The sequence below is a fragment of the Hesperophylax consimilis genome, chromosome 9, assembly GCF_061612785.1.
Source record: "Hesperophylax consimilis isolate HC1 chromosome 9, BYU_Hcon_1.0, whole genome shotgun sequence".
Lineage (NCBI taxonomy): Eukaryota > Metazoa > Arthropoda > Insecta > Trichoptera > Limnephilidae > Hesperophylax > Hesperophylax consimilis.
The window spans coordinates 22,970,319-22,993,944 of record NC_142844.1 but is presented as its reverse complement, the minus strand read 5'-3'; positions in this window follow the sequence as shown (position 1 = coordinate 22,993,944).

Genomic DNA, 23,626 nt, shown 5'->3' with positions numbered 1-23,626 from the left:
AATTTATCAAAAAAAAACTTAAATGTTGTTTTAACATTATATCTATTACCCATCTATTATTTAAACCTTTTGATTTAAAAAGATTGATTATTTGTATTATTCAGATATTCATTTTTAATTATCTCTTTTCTGATAATTAGATTATTGCCAGCGATGTAAGCTATTCCTGTGAACATAATTCCCGAATATATATAAACATATTGCACTTTGCCACTTGATGGGATGTGAAAATACATTTTTGAACAGTATAAGCCTGGGTCCATCATTTTTTATTTTATTTTTTATAGTGAATACCTCACAAGAGTCCCAACTGCTCCCGTCTGGAGCCAGTGAGACTATGGCATCCCCAATTGGGGGATTTTGTGAGGCTGAAGGTAAGTGGGGAAGGGAAAGAGGAAGGTGGGGAAGTACCTGGCTATTCAGATCTAGTCACTAAACACGGCTAAAGCCATTTGGAGCAACGTTTCAATTCTGAATGGTGGTCTTACACCAAGGCGATACTGGTAGTATCTTCCACTCTGGAACGTGCCGCAAATATACTATATATTATTTTAATTAATTAATTGTGAAATATAACAAATTAATCAAATAAAATTTATTTGCGCACGCCGGGTTCGAACCCGCGACCTTCGGAATGGCAGTCCAATGCGTTACCACTGGACTATGCCGGCCGTCATGTTGATGAATATTCATGTTTATGTTGAAAGGCAAAGCAAATTGAAATTTGTTTTTGGAAAAGGAAATATAATAATTCTTTATCATAATTATTTTTTGTAAATATATAGTCATTTTAAGGGTGAGTCGAGAGCCAATATAATATGCTAACTTACAGATAAACAACAAATATTTAGTACGTTCATACAATTATTTAATATTTTTGGTCTGTGGACCTAAAATTCCCATCACGCTTCACAAACTCAAATAATATATACTATAAACACAGTTAAATAAATAAATCAGTTAAATAACAATTCTTACACATAATAGGAACAGTGAAAAAAAAAAAGATGCTTACCTAATATTTTTCTTATATTGTAAACATGAAAGTAATTTCTCCAATGTTATGAATTTATTGTTATGTATTTGTGTTACATTACCTACTTAATATGAACCAAACCTGTCAATTTGACTGTCCTGAAATGGGAAACCTTCCTAGTTGGACAGTCGAGGCTTCATTATTATGTAATTTTATTTTTTAGTATTAAATAAATACATACATGGAAATTGTAAAGTACCTACGTAAAACACTTATTTACTAGATTAAAATTATTATTTCAAATATATTTTTACTAGTTTTCGAAACGTGTTGAAGTGATCAAATTGGTGTCGTTAAATGAGATTTTAATAAGATGATAACTTTTTTCAATGCTTTAATTCAATTTTTAGAATTCGTCAAATAAAATTCTACCAGCAGAAGTCGGGGACGCCTGAGGAAGACATGGCACGATCAAGTAAATCAGATACTCGAATCTGGCTATGTCAAGAGTCAGAATAATAGAAGACTATGTATGAGACGATGTATGTATGTGAATGAGGCAAGAAGTGTAGACCGATATGTTTAGCGGTTCGTTCTCTCTGTCTACTCTTGCGGGGAAACGGCGTGATGGTTAGTCAGTTAGTATCGTATAAAATGTAAGCAACATAAAAAAAACAACGACATTCCCAATGATAAATTGGTTAGTTTAGACTCTATTTACTTATAATTTAGACTCTTCCTTTTTATCAGTATAGTAATGCTTGAATATTCTTTTAAAATAACATATACCTGTGAATATAATATTGAGTAAATACTTTTCAGTTTAGACAGCTATCACCGCAAAAATTAAACCAATTGTGTACAAGTAAGAAACATTTATTTTTTATTTTATGGAGCTTATTCTGGTGGTAATTGAAGATGTCATATTAAAACAAGATGTTAAATTATACAAATAAGACAGGATTTTAAATTAATTAAGTTCAATTCAGAATGATATAAAAACGACTATGACAACAAAAAATCACTAATAGCAATACAGATTTTATTCTTTATCGTGCATATAGTTACAGTTGTCATTTATTAGTAACCATGGGAAGAAAGGATGTGCGTAGAACAAAATAAATTCGTGACACAATTATTTAAACAAAAACAGAAAAGTTTCTTTCCATTTCAGAAAAAAAAACTCTTTTATGAACTTTATATTTTGATTTAAAAAGTTCACTGTCAACAAATATGGTATGTTATAGCATATATTCTGTTCAAGCAAGAATATTTTTAACATATTGTATCATTGATCCATTTTGAACACGACATAAAAGCTTTTAAAAAACTCATTCCACCACTAATTCCTTAAACTGCTCAACAGAAAGAAATTTACACAAAGGTAGTAGAAAGACAGTAGTAAAATAAAACTTTTAGAGATAGTTCTTTAATCAATTTTGATTAAACGTCTGCCGTTTTCATCAAAGGAATGGATTGGAGAGCAGATCGTTTTTTCCTGTCAATAAATTACTGGATTTGACACCGATTTCAGCTAAAAGCTAATTTATTGAAGCGTTTTGCCTCTCAGTTCAAGCATCAAGGCTACAACTGAACTAGGAAACTAATTTCATTTAATTTTCATCTTTCAATTAAATGTTTTATTTTGTAATATCACTGTCAGTTATATTCCTTTAGTTTATATAGACCCGGTATATCGGTTTATTTAAAGCTCAGCTTGGTTGGAATGTAAAGGTTAACGCGGCTTGGAAAATAATATGTATTTATGTAGGTCGGAAGTCTAGATATCATAAATATTATACGTATTGTCTATGATTTTAAAAGAGTACTTAATTTGAGTAGTATATCTCTGCTCCTATATAATCGGGAGATCGAGAGCTTTCAAAATGTCAAATGTTTTAGGCGGGCTAATTTACGAGTTGCTAATAGATAAAGTTCCCCACTTCAATCAATTCTGCTAAATACGCGAGGGAATGAATTTTAAATTGTATTTGTTTTGCTGTTGTCATTACACTAATTATAAAATTATGACAAACACACCGCTAAAAACACAGTCCTCACATTGAAAAATTCCTCGTTTAATACCTTACCGGACTATTTGTCTATTTCAGATTGATTATCAATGCATAACATTAACATCGTCCATCGCCCGATAAATGTAACTGTTCATACTGATAAAATTTTGCAATTTACGTATATTTAGGTGAGATTGGAGTACGTAATTACTTACGCAAACTTCATATATGTGACATTTGTTACTGCCAGCGCATCGGTGTCTAAAAAGGGAACTATTCTGCGGCTTACCAAGGCTTAAGCGGCCGATTAAGATCGCTTAAATTTGAGCGAGGAATGTTGCACATAGAGAGGATACGGACTGACTGATATACAGGGCTATAGACACAAAAAGGTTTGGCAGTCGAGCCATGTGACTGAAAGAAACTAACGTTAGGTAATAATTTTGCTGTGATTGGTATTTGACGGCTGAACACTATCTTGATCAAATACTGAAACGAATAAATAATATCATCATCACAAACGTTAATTAAGAAATTAAATTTCAACTTACTTATGTTTTATTTTTCTTACATTAACAACTACTATTTTAAAAATTCAGTGTTAATTAATATTGGAATAAATCTTCTGCTTTTTAAATAAATATTGCTTTCATTATTTCATTATTTCTGCCGGTATTGAAAACCATGTCATTTATATCGGACGCTAGTGTGTTATATTTTGAGAATAAATTTTATATTGTTTTTTTTTTATATCTTACGTTAGTCTGTCGTATTTGGAGAATTACATTTATATTGTTTTTGTGTATTATGTTAATCCGCGGATGTGACATTAATAAACTATTTCGGATTGTCTACATTCGCGGAACCCTGCATTATGTACTTAGCTATAAGTTTGATACATTGCTGAAAACGATTAGTAACAATTAAATAAATGGCCGGCAGGCAGCGGGTATAAAGTGGGACCGAGGCAAGCCCGTACGTTACAACGGTAAGGGAAACCCGACCAATAAGAAGCCATAAACGGGCCGCCGAACCTTGGAAGAACTTTTAACCACGAGGCTTGCAACGATCCTAACTAAACATATTTAACCGCATTTTTAAAGGCGAGCTTTCATATTTTAGGGTTTTGCACAAAAGTCGTATATGTACCAGAAAGTCAATATTTTCGCATTTTACAAAGTCGTTTGCGGCGTGTAACTAACCCCTATTTTACAGTCTGTGTGCACGCGAGATTTCGTCGGTACATTGTTAGTTTAGTCAAAAATAGTTAGTTCGATTTACACATCAATATAATTTAATAACTGTGATTTAATTTTATATCCAAATGATGAATGGCTCAATTAAAAAAATCTCTTAATAATTAATTATGTATTAATTACAAACGGAATGATTCATTATTATTTATACCACAGCGAATAAAATTTGTGGTTGCTGGTTGGTGTTAATTTTATCTGCCCATCGAATTAATTGTATTAAACCAGTGTTACGTAATACAAGTCACCCTATAAAAAGGATGCACACTAACCTCACTTTCCCCTCGCACCTAGTCGCGGCGTGTTCAACACACGCGTCCAGATGGTCAAAAGCACGTGACAGACCACACGCAGCGCCGCGGCCACAAGCTAATCGGCCTCGCCGCGCTTCCTCAGTCCCAGGGGCATTTAACTAAGCTTTGGCCTTGAAAATCATTTGAAACCGCCACGCCCACCTCAAAATTCTTATAGAAAACGAATAATATGGCTAAAAGCTCAGATCTCATTGGTGAGAACAGAAGGATTGGTTTGATCTCTCGCTCTCTACCATAATGACTCGTGTAATAGAAAGAGATGACGGAATTTTTCCGTTTGACAGTTTCAAATCATTCAAACAAAATGAGAGTGGTTTATTTATACACGCGGGTTGTCATTTTCTGCCGAAATACTATCATTTCCGTCGAAAATATTGCGTGTTAAAGTTGTTCGTGATAAAAATACAATATTATGTTAGCGAGTTACAAACATATTATATTCAACCTACCTACGTAAGTTCAAGTTTAAAGTGAATTAACAGTTTTAGGTTATTCGTTCGGTTTTTTGAACAATGCTTCATACTTGACATATGTCTTCCTCCACAACGTATAAATGTTATTTATTATATCGATAAACTTATTCATGTTATTGATTAGTGTTATCCTGTATTATCTTATTGTTTTGGTGAAATTAAAGATTTTTAAACATATGTAACCATGAGTTCATGAGGCTGAAAAATGTCGGAATTTTTCGTCGTACTGTCGGACAATCATGTTTTGGAAATTTTCATCAGTGTTTTTGCAAATTTCTTGTCATTTTGGGTTTCTTCTTCTCAGATTAACAAGTTTCATCTTAAGGAAATGCACTGTAAAAGTTTATTTTCTTAGTCAGATGAACCTTGCCCTTGGAAAACATTTCGACATTTTTCTGCTTCAAGGACATTTTTATTTTTATAATAGTTTTTTTGGGCTAGTGAATGAATAGAGTAGGCTGAGAGCAATTATGTTGTCTATGGTCGCATCTTTTTTTAAATGGCCTTGAGTTTCCTCTACCTTGTCTACTGCTCTGCTCCGCACGGTAGGTACTGCTTGTATATCTGTGGTTAAGTACTGTATAATTCTGTTGGATACAAAAAGCCGGAAGATATCGATCTAGAGAGTGGTATATTTATGCTCAGTCCAGAACCGACCTTGGTCAAAGCAGCATTGTCGCTCGCGAAGGCAAAAACTACTCGCGAACATGACTTGCATAATTACGCGATAACGAACGCGATCTCGTTCCAGTTTCCTAACTAGATGCATTTCGCTATCAATTTCCAACCATGATTATTATCTCGGCTCGAACTAAACTCAATGGAGTCCCGTTCCCGTGTAAAATCCCGAGTGCATATCATCACCTCAATAGTCCCGTGGCCTCTGAGCGCGGGAAGACCTGGTCAACATGATGTACCATACCACATCTCAAGGCGAATCGTAAGCTTTCAACCTATCCCCTTTCTTGTGTTCAATTCTTGTAACTTCATGTAGAATCCACGCTTCATCCGGTCGTCGTCAATTTAGAGAAGAGAGTAGAGAGATCTATGTCAACCCTGTAATTTCTCGAGATGTTTAATATACCTTGTGCCTTTCTACTCTTGTGTAATTATTGTGTGTTAACCTGTCCGACCTCCTAACCGATGGACGAGCTGATGACTAAAGGAACTGCCTACCCCTGATAGTACACGAGTTTCATCTGCCTACCTTTTTACTGAGCTTAGCCAATCAATTACCTGGTTCGATCCCTGGTTTTAACCAACACTTAGCACCAGTCAACAGGAATATTATATTAATTTATCTCCATGATAAATTAAATTCCGTGGTATGAATTAATCCATCGCCACAGTATTACCTAAATATGTATGTAGGTAATACTGCGGCTAATACTAATAATTTTTGAATGCTGAAATCCCATTTTAAAAAAATCCCGTAACAAGCCAACGTAAGCCAGTTTTACATGCGCATATTTTCTATGCATCATGATTACGGATCCCTCGCGTTAGAGGTTGTATTACAATTAGGGTTACCGGATGTCAAATGTTTATAATCGCGAATGCGAATATTTGTAAAATTTTCACCGCATTGCTGATGTAAACGGAATAATGGACGTACGAAACATAAATTTTGCAAGTCATGCATTTTCTTCTAAATTTAAACGAATGCGATATGTTGCGAAGTGCGCGGAATATTCCTTCAACATTTTATGACGTGGTTGGCTTCAAATTAGCCGAGCAATAATTCAAAACGAAAATCGTTGTAAATAACGATTACACTTCCAAACTTTATTTGTTGAATATCAATGAATATCAATGTTTATGACCTGCATAATATAAACTGTATTTTTAACAGGTCGACTCCGGGGTAAAAACAAAACACAATCACGGAAAGACCCTCCCAAAATTCGAATTTAACCCTTTAAGCACCGCACTTTTATTTTAAAATAGATACCATATTTTATGTTTGATAACACCTCAATAATTATTTTGAGTACAATTTTTTTTGCTATCTTATTTGATTTTGTTATTTTTAGACCTCAAGGGGTTATTTTATATTATTAAGTAAAAAAACTCATCACAAAAATACATGTTTAATTTTTTTTTCAATCTTATTGTCGCATGCATAAAAATGAAAATAATATTTAAAATGTACACGAAAATATTAGTGGATCCCAGTCCAAGCAAAAAAGAAAAGGGATTTGTCATTTTACAATATTTGTCGCTGGAATAAAAATTGCAACCTCAGGAAAAATGTCTCGATGAATAACCCTCACAAGAGATGCGTGTACCATGATATTTATTTCACAAAATAAAGAGATATTAACGTTTTCCTTCGTGTTCATGAGGAAGAACTCTAGTATTGAAAGGGAAGCTTATGCAATTTTCATCCATATCTTTAATTTTCAATATGATCTTGTACAAATTCTCATAGGTATATTCCATATGTTTCCTGTGAGGAGTGATTATTTTTTTAAATATATTTTGATTCTGTTAGAATGAAACGTTGTTTCGACGCTTGTCCAAATTCAACTGGCGATGGTGCGCGTTTTGGTGCACTTTTATACGAAATTACAGATACTAATAACTCTTTTAAACCTTGTCCGACTATATTCATTTTTACCTAAAATTGAGGAGATATATTTGATATAAGACTTAAGGAAAATAACCGCATCGAAATATATATAGTAAAAATTATTTCTGGGAGAACTGGGTCGGTCATTTCCCACCAACGAAGTCGACGAATCAATATTTTATTCACAAAGTTGAAAATGACGCAGTACTGCATAAATTAATGATGAAAGGATTAAAAAATAACGCTTTGATTTGGAATATTTAAGTACCTATATACAATTATGTAGGTAATTAAATAAGGAAAATTCTCTAGTATTGGTAAAAATTGAAAATCTTATTGACCCAGATCAGTAATGCGAAAGCGTACATAAATTCAGTATCTGAAAACTAAAAACAGTTCACAAATGTGAACAACTGTTACATCCTTGGTAGCAATGTAAAAGTAGTAAAGCCACCAGAAGATGAGCTTTTTTGAGACCTGAAAGAAAGCTTGATTACTTCCTGAACTCACAGTGTTTCTTGTGAAGCCGGAAGTCCCGTGACGTCGATGCGAGACAAGAGGAAATTACAAATGGTAAAATAACCCGTTAGCGCGACCTCCCTTTGAACCAAACCAAACGAGGGATAACCGCCGCGTGTAATAACGTTTTTACAAATCTTGCAAACCACTTTTCTCATCAAAATATCAACGTATTAAAGTGAATATAAATATTATATAAAAGAAAATTATTCTTATTTAAATTTAAAATGATTAAATCGCTTTCTGAAAAGAGAAAATTTAAGGAAAAGTTTTAAGTGCTTAAAGAATAATAATGTATTCAATAATAATAGCTGTTTCGACTTCTGAAGGCAATATCAAACCGTCTTATCATAGACAAAATTAAAACGGAGTTCTACAAATTAAACTTGATAATAATAAAAATAGTGAAAAAGCATATATTTTCTATAAAAAATATAAAAATAAATTAACATCTTATATTAAAAAAAGTAAAGAAGAGTATTTTAAAAATAAAATATTATCTTCAGAAAATAACCATAAACAAATGTGGAAAACTGTTAATTTCGCCATAGAAAATACAAAAAAAACACAACAAATTAAGTACATTGAACATGATAAAAAAATTATAGATGCCAATATACAGCCTAAACAATGTGCAAACATATTTAATTCCTTCTTTGCAAATGTTGGGAAAAATCTTGCGAAAAATATTCATAAGCCTTCAAACCAAGAAAACCATAAAAATAAAAATATACAGAAACGTAATATACTTTCAATGTTTGAAACAACAACAGAATGTGAAATCTCGAAAATAATAGAAAATATGAAAGGAGGTTCGTCCCCCGGTTTTGATTCTATTACGACACACATGTTAAAAACTATGAAACCTCACTTAATAAAACCTATCACTCATTTAATAAACTTAAGTTTAACAAATGGAATTTTTCCAATGAACTACAAAACCACAATAATCTCACCTATTTACAAATCTGGAGATCCACATCAAGCAAATATGTCTAATTTCTAATATAGGAAAGATCTTTGAAAAAATAGTAAAAAAACAATTGGTAAATTTTCTAGATAATAATAAAATATTACACAAAAACCAGTTTGGCTTTATAAAATCACTCAGCACACAAGATGCTATTGCTAACGTAACTTCATACATTTACGAATCATTAGATAAAGGTAAAAAATGTGCGGGTATATTTATTGACCTTAGAAAGGCATTCGATAGCATATCCCATGAGATGTTATTAAAAAAATTGAATAATATTGGCATAAAAGGCAACGCAATTAAATGGATCACCGACTACTTAAAAAACCGTCCTCAAGTAGTAAAAATCAATCGTGTTAATAGTGATCAAGAGATTACAAGCTTTGGAATCCCCCAAGGTACAGTGCTTGGACCAATTCTATTTACTATATATGTAAACGATATTTTTTTTCAACCCTTACATGGTCAAATTACGTCATACGCCGATGATACAGTATTAACAATAAGTGATACGACTTGGGAAAATGTAGAATTAAAGGCCACAGAAGACATCAACACGCTCAAGAATTTTTTCGACACTAATTTACTGTCACTTAATAAAGAAAAGACATTTGTAATTCCATTTGCAATCCATAAAAATGATACTCCTAAAAATTTTAACATTGTCATACATAATAATACTAAAATTCACAGCCAAAACTATTGCAAATCAAACTGTACAGTACTAAAAACAACAAATAAAATTAAATATCTAGGAGTAATTATTGATAAAAATCTGAAATGGAAGGAACAAATATGTCAAGTAGTAAACAAAATTAGAAAATTAATATATATATTTTTAAGAATTAGAAACTTTCTGTCGATAAAAAATCTATATTTAATTTACTATGCCTTAGTTCAATCCACTTTACAATACGCTATTATTAGTTGGGGATCCGCGTATAAATGTAACCTTCTTTTTTAAAATGTATATTTTTTAAAATATTTTTAAAATGTCTCTCTGTCAAGAGACATTTTAAAAATATTCTGAAAAAAAAACTACTGTCACTTAATTAATCTCACAAATATCCTTAGTTTTCCATAACTTCCTTTCTTTTTTAAATTTAATAAATTAATATATTATCCTTCACTACTATCAAAAAAATACTACAGCAAACATACATTTATGTAAAAAGAATTATTTAAGTACTAACTAACAACAACATTTATGTACACTCCCCTTCCATACACAAGCAAATGCTTTCAATGGAAGAGTAGTAAAAAAATACAAGATGTAAAATGAATTATGTACCATGTAAACATATTATTAAAAATAAAAAATAATTACAAAAAAAAAAAAATAATAATAATAATTCACATAACATTTTTTTAGTTTAGCGCAAGATTCCTCTGTTTCCTACCAAATTTTCCAAAAAAGCTAATTCGATTACTTTCATAACGCATTCCTAGAAATGGTTCAATGATAACTCAACACAGTGACAATTCAACACACTTTTAAAAAGTGATATAAAGTCATTAGAAACGATGAAAAAATTTTTTTTTTTAACCCAACCTAACCTAACCTAATCTAACCTAACCTACTTAACCCACTTAATAAAGTTCTTGTTTCATCACTTTCCGTGACTTTATATAACATTTTTAAGATGTGATGAATTATCATTGTGATGATTTATCCGGTCACCCCTAGAAATATGTTATCAACCATTACCTAACCATACTATTTCCCCTACTGAAATCCACTTGTCATCAACAATTTTAAAATAATACAAAAAATTTCAATTAACTTTCTTTCTTACTTCAGATGACCACAAAGCCTGTTATAAAACCTCTCAAGTCAAATTTTTAATACCACTCCCACGATACATTGCAGTTAGTAATCCTATTCTCCAAGTATCTTAAGGTCAACCTGCACGTTTTCAATAAAGCGTCATTCTTAGTGCTTTAAGGCTTGGTTCCAGATGACTCGACTTTATTCAACGCCACTGGCTCAATAGTTCTGTCCTACCGCGTTCAGCAAACATGAACAATACAATGCTAGTCGATTGGCCCTCACGCTGCTGGTTACGATGGGTCAAGAAACGATTTTCTTCATAAGCTTCAATGGAATACTGTAGTATTAAGTTACAAAAACGCAAATATGTACCCATCTGCATAATCGTGTTATATCGAACGTAAAAGCCTGATATTATACATTCACTAATATGGATACATAAAATGCATAGTATAAAATACTAAGATACATAAAACCCACTGCTAACTACTGATCGCCCGCCTTCGGTGACATGAATCGAATACCTGTGGGTTCGATGACCCCTTTTTGTTCAAAACAAAATCATAACATCGATCAAGTTTTAAATACCGACGATACTCGAGAAATTTAATGCATCAAAACATGAATTTTCTTAAAACTTGACTTGCCATCTATGATTTCACAGTCACCGCCAACGTCCTGGACAACTGAACCGGACCGCCCGCTTCTTGACTACGTGCAACGAGCTACCTACTACCAGCATTCCAACGGCTGATAAAACGAAGGCATCTCTATCAAGACATTACAATAGTCGGGCGTCTCCGTGTACCAGCCCTTACTGAAAGCTGCGTCACCTGCAACATTCTGCCGCTGAGGTCCTGGGACAAACGACTGCTGGCCATCGACTGCTGGCCACCTAAGGCTGCCCAATTACTGCTGGCTACCGACTGCTGGCCACCGCTGCTGGCCAATTACTGCTGGCTACCAACTTTTGGCCGCCGCCGCTGGCCAACTCAGGCTGGTCGATTACTGTTGTCTACCGATTGCTAGCCATCGCTGATGGCCCTACTGGCCATCTACTGTGGCCATCGTCGACGCCATCTGGGAGCGCCGATCCAAACAACAGATGCACGATATGCTTCAATTTGAGTAACCAGTGAAGCCATTTCTTTTAGACAGGTTTCACTGCACCTTAGACATATGTAGTCCACAAGTTGATTGCCACTGTTTCTAGTTGTGTATTTAAATACATACTCTACGTGGTGTGAATTGGATTGGCTGTAAAAAATAGGAAGTACCTACAAGCTATACCCTTCGGTACTACCGGTATTAGTTTTTTACTAACTAACTAACTAACTAACCATCACGCCGTTTCCCCGCAGGGGTAGGCAGAGAGGACGGACCGCCAAAACACTCGGTCCTGGCACACACTCCTTGCCTCATTCACATTCATACATCGTCTCATATATACTCTTCTATTGTTCTGACTCTTGACATGGCCCGACTCAAGTATCCGATTCACTTGGTCGTGCCATGTCTTCCTCGGGCGTCCCCGACTTCTGCTACCATTCACATTTGCATCGTATATTCTCCTTACACTCTTTTCTTCGCTCATTCGCTCTACATGCCCAAACCATCTAAGCGTCCCTTTCTTGATCTTACTCATTACGCTTACATCAGCCTTGCACTCTTTGCGGATATCCACATTCCTCACACGATCATACATGGTTTTACCACACATACGCCTCAGGGATCTCATTTCAACAGCATTCAATCTACTTTCATCCTTTCTTTGCCAGTTCCATGCCTCACTTCCATACATCAGGGTAGGTACCAGCACTCCATTGTGGACTGCTAACTTCGCTTCTTTGGACATTTTTTTGTTAGCGCCAACTGCGTTCAGTCCTCCATTAATGGAGTTACCTGCATTTACTCTTCATTCAATATCTCTGTCAGTCTTCCCATCTCTCGTAAACCTGCTTCCTAAATACAAAAACTCATCCACCTGCTCCAAGTATTCCTCATTCACAATTATATTGCACACTGTTTTCGTACTCTCTCTTTCGAACACCATTACTTTAGACTTACTTACATTCATCATTAACTCATTCTTCACGCATACTTCGTTTATCCTCGACACGAGAGACTGCAGACATCCATACTATTAGCAATCAGCACCGCATCATCAGCATACAACAGGCAACATACTTTCAGATTACTCAAATTTGCGCCCAATCCCACCTCTTTCAATTCTTGCATACAATTATCCATGTAGCTAGGAACTGCTAAAGGAGACAAATTACCAAAGCCTGGAGACTAGGCGTAATGCCGGACTCATGGTATTTGAATTAAAGTTACTAAAAAACCTTATCGATTGCCCATATCTCCTGTCATACTGTGGCTTATTCGTTCCTGATAAATACTGTCGAAATCGTAGCCACGACCTATTCTGTATACCGCAGGGTCGGACAGATGTCATTGCCCAACATAGCATGACAAGAGGTATGGCCTTGCTAAATGCCCTACCAGCGGATATAGATATGTTTAATATAACTATACAATGTTTTCAAAAAAATATGTACGTGTATTGTTAGTTTTAATAAAATTGTACCATAATTGGACTAACCTGTCTGTCGTACAATAAAAAAAATAAAAATAAAAATGTATAGATTGAATAACCACGGTGACATTACGCAGCCTTGTTTAACACCTTTTGTGATATCAAACCACCCCGTAAAACCACCGTTTACCCTAACACATGCAACGCTTCCCTCATATAGAGACGCAATTGCCCGAGTCTGATTCGCATTCACTCCATACTTGGACAACACCTTCCATAGCTTTTTCCTGTCGACTCGGTCGTATGCTTTTTGTAGATCTACAAAGGCACAGAAAAGTTTCTGGTTTTTTGCCAGAAACTAAGGCCGATTCAAATCCATCACGTCTAATTCCTACCCACCCATTCAAATTGCCTGCCATTATAATCCTTTCATTAATATTTTTCAGTCTCATCACATCATTCACACCAGTCCAAAAATCATCTTTCTCTTCGTCACTCTCAGAATTGACAGGGGCATAACAAACAACAAGAAACACCCTTGTCAAACCGATTTCGAACCTGATCCACATTATTCTCGGACTTACACTTTCATACTGCAACATACATTCAATCATTCTAGGAGACAGTAGTGCTGCAACACCCTGACACGCCCTCTCCGTATCTGGTCTCCCAGACCAAATGACGAGCCTATCGTTATGCTGCATTGTACCGCTCCCTTTTTTCATACTCTCTGTTACACAAAGTATGTCCAAACATTTGCTAACCGTTGTGTCACACAATTCATTCATCTTTCTTTCCATACCACCTCTAATATTCCACGTACCAATTCGACATTGTTCGAGTTCCTTCCTCCTCTTTGCGCCACCGAAGGGTTGGCGATGTGATGGATAGCGAGCCTCATCGACACCTGTGTCGGCCATTCCGTTCTACGAACTGCTTATCTAATCTAACATACTGATACTTAGGTATAAATCACTAACATACAAATTAATATAATATTTAACTTAGTCCTAACGCCATCAAAACTGTTCCAGATGTCCAAATGAAAAAACTTAATTCTAAAACAAAAAGTATCGTATCACTAAAACAATAAAATATTCACTGCGTAATTGTTTGTAATGGTTCATATTGGCAGAAGACAAAAGACGCGGCTTCATTTCGATTTCGTCCTTCCTAGGGCGTAGGGGCGCGGGTGCGGTGCAGCAGGGGTGTAGAAATTGCCAGATGATTGTCTTGTACGGGTCATCTTGTAAGGGCGATGGTCGTCGGCGATTCAGTGACCGAACAACGGATAATAATAATTACTAGTACAATAATGTAAAAAATGTGAAATGTGAACACCTCAGGGTGTTTTATTTAAATCATTACATAGGTCGAGGGTTAATGTGTGTCATTGCATATTATGTACAGTTTTTTCTTGTACAGGCCCACGAGAAAAGTAGTTTGGTTATGAATATACTTAGTTCCTACCGGGATGTAATTTATCCAGTTTCTACCTATCCCTAACCATCACGTTGCAGGAAAAGTATTTAAAATTTTAAACAGACTGAAAAAGTTAAAAAAGGAAGTTGACGAGTTGTGGCGATGATTACCTCGAGGCATCGCGGTTGAACTAACTATACATATTGTGATTGTGTTGTGTTACCCTTTTCAGAGATACAGTTGTAAGTGATTGGTCATCCCCTTTTCCTTCCGTCCATACCTTCTTCGTTCGTAAGTATTTACAGTGCATTTATAAGCAGCATCCGAAGCTGTATTTCGTAAGTAGTTTCGGAATGCAACAACATTTGATGTACCTCATGTTCATGAGTCATAAATTATACAGTGCATAAAAATGACGAATAATATTTTGTGGTAAGTTTAGATAATTTGTGAATCTTGTTTTTGAGCATTTTTTTAAAAGCATTGAAAGAATCTTCATGGTTATGGAACCGGACGTTTCCTTAAATAATTATCGATTTAATGATTCAGTGATGATAAATTGTATTTCGGCCGCTCTGTTGAGCTTCATATTATTTAATACAATCAGCTATCACGAGTGGAGGAATCGAAAAACCACAACATTGGTAAGAGATCATTTTTAGTGTGGTGAAATAAATTATATTATTTTCGGAAATAATTCTCTTTGATACGGTGTCCGGAGCAAACAATCACTTTCATCCTCTGAGGTAGGCAATGAGCGCCAAACACGGTTGACCGTAAAATCTGTTAGACCTATAGCGTCATCAGATAGCTTTTTTACCTAGAATTTTAAGGTCAAGCCAAAAATTATCAGCTCAAAATGTAGACATGGACAGATACGAAAAATATTATTTTTTTGGATTTATCACCTCACTATAATAAGGTATGGTTAAAATTTCCCAATTGAACAAGAAGAGAACAAAAAAGAATGCGGGCGATATAGGATTTGTAACAACTCATTAATTCAGGACCAATTTTTCTTTTTTTAACTTATTTTGAAGGTTAAACTAATCAATGTAATATATCATTGAAGAAGAAGATAATACTAATAAATCTAAAATATGGGAAAAATAATTGCAAGATTATATTGTTAATTCTGAATTTGAAATATGAGATCGACAAATATGACGCTTAATAATTAGGTCCCAATGGTCGAGTGGTTAAAGACGTTTGTCACGTAAAGACAATAGATATGTTCGATTTCTATTTGTGAGCATAAACTTTTTTATTTTTCTGTGTATTGTTCTGTTTTATGTTTGTATATTTTACATGTACTGTTATGTGTATATGTTCTGTTTATTGTTCTGTTTCTGTTTGTATATTTTACATACGTCTCGAAACTACGTGTCTTTATTAAACGCTATTTATATAAACGAGTTTTTTGTTAAATTTGTCAGTTCTTTCTGATGAATTTCTAGCTTAACCATAGTTGTTAATCCAATAATTATCACGCCTGGTTTTGTGGCTTGGCTTGTTTCAAAATGAGCTTTCTGAATATATTAATAACGCTGTTGTTAACAGCTAAAATGCATGCTAAATTTCTGCAAGTATCTCACTGATGGGCCGTCGTTTTAGAATCAGTTTACGACTTCCATTATATTCAATAATGCATGCAAACCATTCAATCGACCGGGGATAAACCTATAGAATAGTTGGTTTTGTTCCCAGCTTTGTGGAATATACTTGAAACATACTAGATAGTTTGCCCATTATCTATTATGACACTGAGGTGTTAGAATTTGAAATTTGTGTCATATCAAAGTTTTAGATATGTGTTGAAGTTTTAGCCATCATTTTTAATTTTTTTTTTTTTTTAAGTTTTTTATTTTCAGAACACTTTTTTTTTTAATTGAATAATAATATTATTGTAAATGGAATAGAAAAAACCTAAATTGAAATTCTACAAACTAAACTTGATAACAATAAATCATTATTATTTGCTAATGCGAGTTTAAAATTTTTATAATATTTTTAATTGCATTGGTAACGCCTTCAAAGGGGAAAAATGATAATCACGAGTAATGGTAAATAACATACCTACCTACTACTAAATGCGGAACTTAAATATTATTGATTAATTTTTTTTAAATCATAAAAATGAGATATTTGAATTATAACAGTCTAATATCAGTGTCGCCCAAACCTCCAACGGTGTTGGACGCGAGTGAGCGCCGTAAGCGGTGAATAAATAAAATAACACCTTCAATCCAAGACAAATTATAAAAATACATAAATTTACGGAAAATATATATTTTTTAACCTGGAAAAATGGAGGAAGCGGTTGATCCGCATGCCTTCATAACAAAGGCGAAACAAAACATAAGTGACTTACATACAATCATAGAAGAAAATAAACTTACCAAAGAAACCAAATCAAAAATGATGAAAGAAATAAATAACATCATGGAAATGATATCACACATGGCAATAGAATTAGCTAAATTACAAGAAAAGTGTGATATTCAAGAAAAAAACCAAGCACAAAAATACCCATTATCATACTCTTCTGCAGTAAAAAACTTAATATCACAAACGCAAGAAAAACGATTTCCCATAATAATTAAAAGCTTAAAATAAGAAGACACTGAAAAAATAAAAGAGAAAATACAAAAGATTAAAATATCGCAGTTGGGAATTCGAGTATGCGAAATTAAAAAAACAAAAAAAAACCTTATAATAACATGCCCAGAAAAAGAAGACGCAAAAAAATTAAAAGATAAGATAAATGAAGTCGACAAAACCATAATAGCGGAGGTACTTCTGAAAACGGATCCATGCGTAATATTCAAAGGTCTTGACAAAGACTATACCGAAAAAGAATTCTTAGAAGACATCATTGAACAAAACAACGACATCAAAATGATATGTGAAAAATACCAAGACAAAGAAATATTACAAGTTAAGGCCATCATTACAAACAAAAAAACTAACAGCAAAAACTTAATACTACAAACAAATCCTGAAATGAGACTACATCTTATTAATAAAAAAAAAATTCATCTAGGATTCATGAGAATCTATGTAGAAGACTGCAGTCCTCTTACCCAATGTTTCCACTGTCAAAGATTTGGACACACAGCACAAAAATGCTACAATAGAATGAATAAACCAACATGCAAGCACTGTTCAGAAGATCATCCCATCTCCGAGTGTAAATCCCTGGAACTGCCACCCAAATGCGCTAACTGCAACTCAGCTAACAAGAAGAAAGAAATAAACTCCTTGAACAGTAAAATGAATGAAGTAGACCACCGAACAAACAGCGAAACATGTAAGTTCCGATCTTACATGCTTAAATTAGCCAAAGAAAGAATTAACTACGACATTGAATAAAAATCTTATAAATAATTTTGTAAAATACAACCGAAAATGCATTAAATGGATGATTTCTTAAGTAACGAATTAGAGTTAAATATTAAAATTCAAGAATACGAATGTATATGTACCGATTCGTGTAACAAAATTATTTCTAAAAACATCAATGATATAATTATAATGCACATAAACATCCGTAGCGCTCAAAAAAATTTAGATGAATTAATTCTAAAAATAAATAATTTAATTAAAAAACCGGACTTTATAGTGTTATCCGAAACATTTACGAACGCTGAATCACCGTCTTATCACCTACCTGAGTACAACTATATTTCTACCAAAGTAGACATCAATAAAAATTCGGGAATAATAATATTTGCAAGCAATAAATTTAGTATTGTTAACATAATAGAACATCCAATACACTTAGTAAACTGCATCGAAGTACATTTCAAACTCGGCAAATCAATATACTATCTAATAGCTATCTATAGAACGCATGGCTCGAGTATTATTACGTTTATAAATGACCTCAAATACATATTATTAAAATTAAAAAATAAACTTTGCTTCGTCGTAGGAGATTTTAACGTTAATATTAATGAAAAAATAGAAAATAATAACAAAAATGAATACATCAATTGCATGACTGAACAAAATTTTATATCTTGCATAAATAAAAATACTAGGGAAATAAAAGAACATACTCCATCTTGTTTAGACCACATTTGGACAAATGTAAACATTAAAGATCTTCACAAAATAAAATCAATTGTTTGGAAAACTAACATAACTGATCATCACTCATGCTTACTTCTGTATAATAATAATATTAAACATAAAAAACATAATTTAATAACCAAAAAATCAACAATAGATATGACTATTCTCTCTGAAAAATTAAAAAAGGAGGATTGGAATAATGTTTTAAACAGTGATAATACTGAAATTTGCTCAACTAACTTCGAAAATATTATGTCACAACACATTAAAAATTCGACAACTGAGATAACAACACACATAAAATCAAAATTAAGATGTTTAAAGCCTTGGATTACCAAAGGACTTATTATATCTATCAGAAATAAAGAAAAACTTTACAAAATAACTTTAAAAAATCCCCAAGATGAAAAAGCATATATTTTCTATAAAAAATATAAAAATAAATTAATATCTTATATTAAAAAAAGTAAAGAAGAGTATTTTAAAAATAAAATATTATCTTCAGAAAATAACCATAAACAAATGTGGAAAACTGTTAATTTCGCCATTGAAAATACAAAAAAAACACAAAACATTAAGTACATTGAACATGATAAAAAAATTATAGATGCCAATATACAGCCTAAACAATGTGCAAACATATTTAATTCGTTCTTTGCAAATGTTGGGAAAAATCTTGCGAAAAATATTCAAAAGCCTTCAAACCAAGAAAACCATAAAAATAAAAATATACAGAAACGTAATATACTTTCCATGTTTGAAACAACAACAGAATGTGAAATTTCGAAAATAATAGAAAATATGAAAGGAGGTTCGTCTCCCGGTTTTGATTCTATTACAACACACATGTTAAAAACTATGAAACCTCACTTAATAAAACCTATCACTCATTTAATAAACTTAAGTTTAACTACTGGAATTTTTCCAATGAACTACAAAACCACAATAATCTCACCTATTTACAAATCTGGAGATCCACATCAAGCAACGAATTATCGCCCAATATGTCTAATTTCTAATATAGGAAAGATCTTTGAAAAAATAGTAAAAAAACAATTGGTAAATTTTCTAGATAATAATAAAATATTACACAAAAACCAGTTTGGCTTTATAAAATCTCTCAGCACACAAGATGCTATTGCTAACGTAACTTCATACATTTCTGAATCATTAGATAAAAGTAAAAAATGTGCGGGTATATTTATTGACCTTAGAAAGGCATTCGATAGCATATCCCATGAGATGCTATTAAAAAAATTGAATAATATCGGCATAAAAGGCAACGCGATTAAATGGATCACCGACTACTTAAAAAACCGTCCTCAAGTAGTAAAAATCAATCGTGTTAATAGTGATCAAGAGATTACAAGCTTTGGAATCCCCCAAGGTACAGTGCTTGGACCAATTCTATTTACTATATATGTAAACGATATTTTTTTTCAACCTTTACATGGTCAAATTACGTCATACGCTGATGATACAGTATTAATAATAAGTGATAAGACTTGGGAAAAAGTAGAGTTAAAGGCCACAGAAGACATCAACACGCTCAAGAATTTTTTCGACACTAATTTACTGTCACTTAATAATGAAAAGACATTTGTAATTCCATTTGCAATCCATATAAATGATACTCCTAAAAATTTTAACATTGTCATACATAATAATACTAAAATTCACAGCCAAAACTATTGCAAATCAAACTGTACAGTACTAAAAACAACAAATAAAATTAAATATCTAGGAGTAATTATTGATAAAAATCTGAAATGGAAGGAACAAATATGTCAAGTAGTAAACAAAATTAGAAAATTAATATATATATTTTTAAGAATTAGAAACTTTCTGTCGATAAAAAATCTATATATAATTTACTATGCCTTAGTTCAATCCACTTTACAATACGCTATTATTAGTTGGGGATCCGCGTATAAATGTAACCTTCTTCCAATTGAAATTATACAAAGAACAATTATTAAAATTATATTAAAAAAATCCTTTGACTACCCTACAGAACGCCTGTTTGAAGAATTTCAAGTACCTACATTTAAAGACCTATACATTAAAAACTCACTAATCCAAATTATAAAAGAAAAAGATAAATATCAATTTTTAAATGAAAACAGAACGCGACTTAGACATGTTTTTCTATGCCCAAAACTAAATACGTCTTTTGCACAACATCATTATACTTACCAGGGAAGAACCTTTTTCAATCGTCTACCAGAAGAAATCAGAAGCATTAATGATAAAACCCAAATACTGCTCTCTGTCAAGAGACACTTTAAAAATATTCTGAAAAAAAAACTACTGTCACTTAATTAATCTCACAAATATCCTTAGTTTTCCATAACTTTCTTTCTTTTTTAAAATTTATTATATTAATATATTATCCTTCACTACTATAAAAAAAAATATACTACAGCAAACATACATTTATGTACAATGAATTATTTAAGTACTAATTAACAACAACATTTATGTACACTCCCCTTCCATACACAAGCAAATGCTTTCAATGGAAGAGTAGTAAAAAGAACCAAGATGTAAAATGAATTATGTACCATGTAAACATATTATTAAAAATAAAAAATAATTACAAAAAAAAACATTTCTTAGTGTTAGTGGGTTCCTATCAAATGTTGATTGTCATGGTTGGTATCTTCACCATGTAGGCTTAAATATCGCGGATTTGCACATGTACCAGTATTTTTTTTTTAATTAATCATCCCCTGAAATTAAACACAAAAAAGAACTTATGCTGTTGTAAAATGATGTGTTTATTGTTATTTATAAATTACATCTGGAGAAAGTGTTTCATATTTGATTTTATTCACTTGGTAGAAAAAAGTAATTAATACTTTGATACTGGGAACTGAGATTTTATAAACCCGGTTACCATGTAATCTTCGAAATATTGCCAAATGAGAAATAAGTCATTATTTTTGAAGTGACAACTTAATAATTAAATTAAATAAAATCTATCCGGTATTTTCTTCTTCAAAGAAATAACATCAAAAAAATAAATTGATTTCCAGTTACCTTAAAGATGTCATGAAATAAACAAGATTTTATTTTTCTTCAATAATCGCAAATTCACTTCGTGGCGTCATTTTAATTTTAAATTATTTAATCACTTTTTGTAAACCACTATATAATCAAAATAATTTCTAATTATTTAATTAAATACATCTTTCGAACCCAATCGTTTCATCGTCAGGTGTAATGAAAAATAGTAAATTTAAGAATACACAAACAAGGATAGATAAAAAAGTAAATACAGGGTTTTCCAATAAGAGGTGTTATTTTGATATTCAATCGTAAAAGATCAATATTTTCGTTGTTTGTGTGGCACGTAGCACCGTCTTGTTAAAAGTAAACGTTGTTCAGATCAATACCATCTAATTCCGGCCATAAAATATCATTAATCATCTCTCGATAGCGATTCATTCACCGTAACTATTGTTCCAGCCTCATTTTCAAAAAAGTAAGGTCGAATGACTCCGCCGGACCATAAAACGCACCAAACAGTCACACGTTGAAGATAAAGAGGCTTTTCAACAATAATTCTTGGGTTTAACGAGCCCCAGATGCGACAATTTTGCTAGTTGACCAAGCCCCCGAGGTGGAAGTGGACCTCATCACTCAAGATGATTTGCATTTGATTCACTCAAGTGAATTTTAATAATTCCAATGCGTTGTTGAAGGGTGTATTGTTCCATTTTTATTAATAACGTAGTTTTTACTTGTCAAATGTCAAAAAATGACAGCTTCAAAATTAATATTTACCGAAATAGCGGGCTATTTAAAATAACACCTCTTATTGGAAAATCTTTTATATACATACAAAAATAAATACATCATAAGGCTTAACAATATCGGTGCGCTTTCAATAGATTTGAGCTGAAAAGCGCCTATTGCAGCCCACCGCACAGTGGCACTGTGCGAGTCATAAGTGAATCGGTGTGCAGTGGTTTGTTTTGGGTGCATCTGAGCATAGCTGAGCGCTCATAGCGGATTCTATCTATGGAACCACACCGGGCTGCTCGGAATATAATGTGGGACTGCACAATGCACTGATGATAGTGCCAAACCCACTGAAGAGATCAACCGGTGGAGTGTGTTGATGACGTATCCGCGAGCTCGAAGTAAGGTCACTTATTTCATGTTTACCCATCGCAGAACATATATAATGCACATTTTGTATCATATTAAATTTTAGATTAGTGCCCTGGTTGCCGGCAATGAAATAAAAGACTTTTAGTGAAATTATGAACTATGGCACCTCAATCAGGGTACGTTATGAAGTTGAAGGGGATGAGGGGAAGGGAAGACTATGGGAAAAAAGGAAGGTTGGGAAGTAATTTTTAAAATCTCATCATCAAACACGTCCAAATCCATTTTAACAACTTTTCTATTCTAAATGGTGGCTTTTCACCAAGACAGTACTCAGAATATCTACCACTCTGGAATAGGCAGTAAGTGTACTTTAGACCTTTTAAATATAATTTTAATGTGAAATAACACTTGGTATTCGAACACGCGACTAATAGTTGAGTATCTTAAACGCTTGGCCACTGATGACGTCAAGATCTAAATAGATTTGGAAACGTTTTAAATCGCAAATGTATACCGGTTAGTAGCTGAGTGTTAAATTACGTCGGGTTCCCACCCAGGTTTAGCTTCGTGGGTTCCATTACCACAGATTAAGTCATTCTG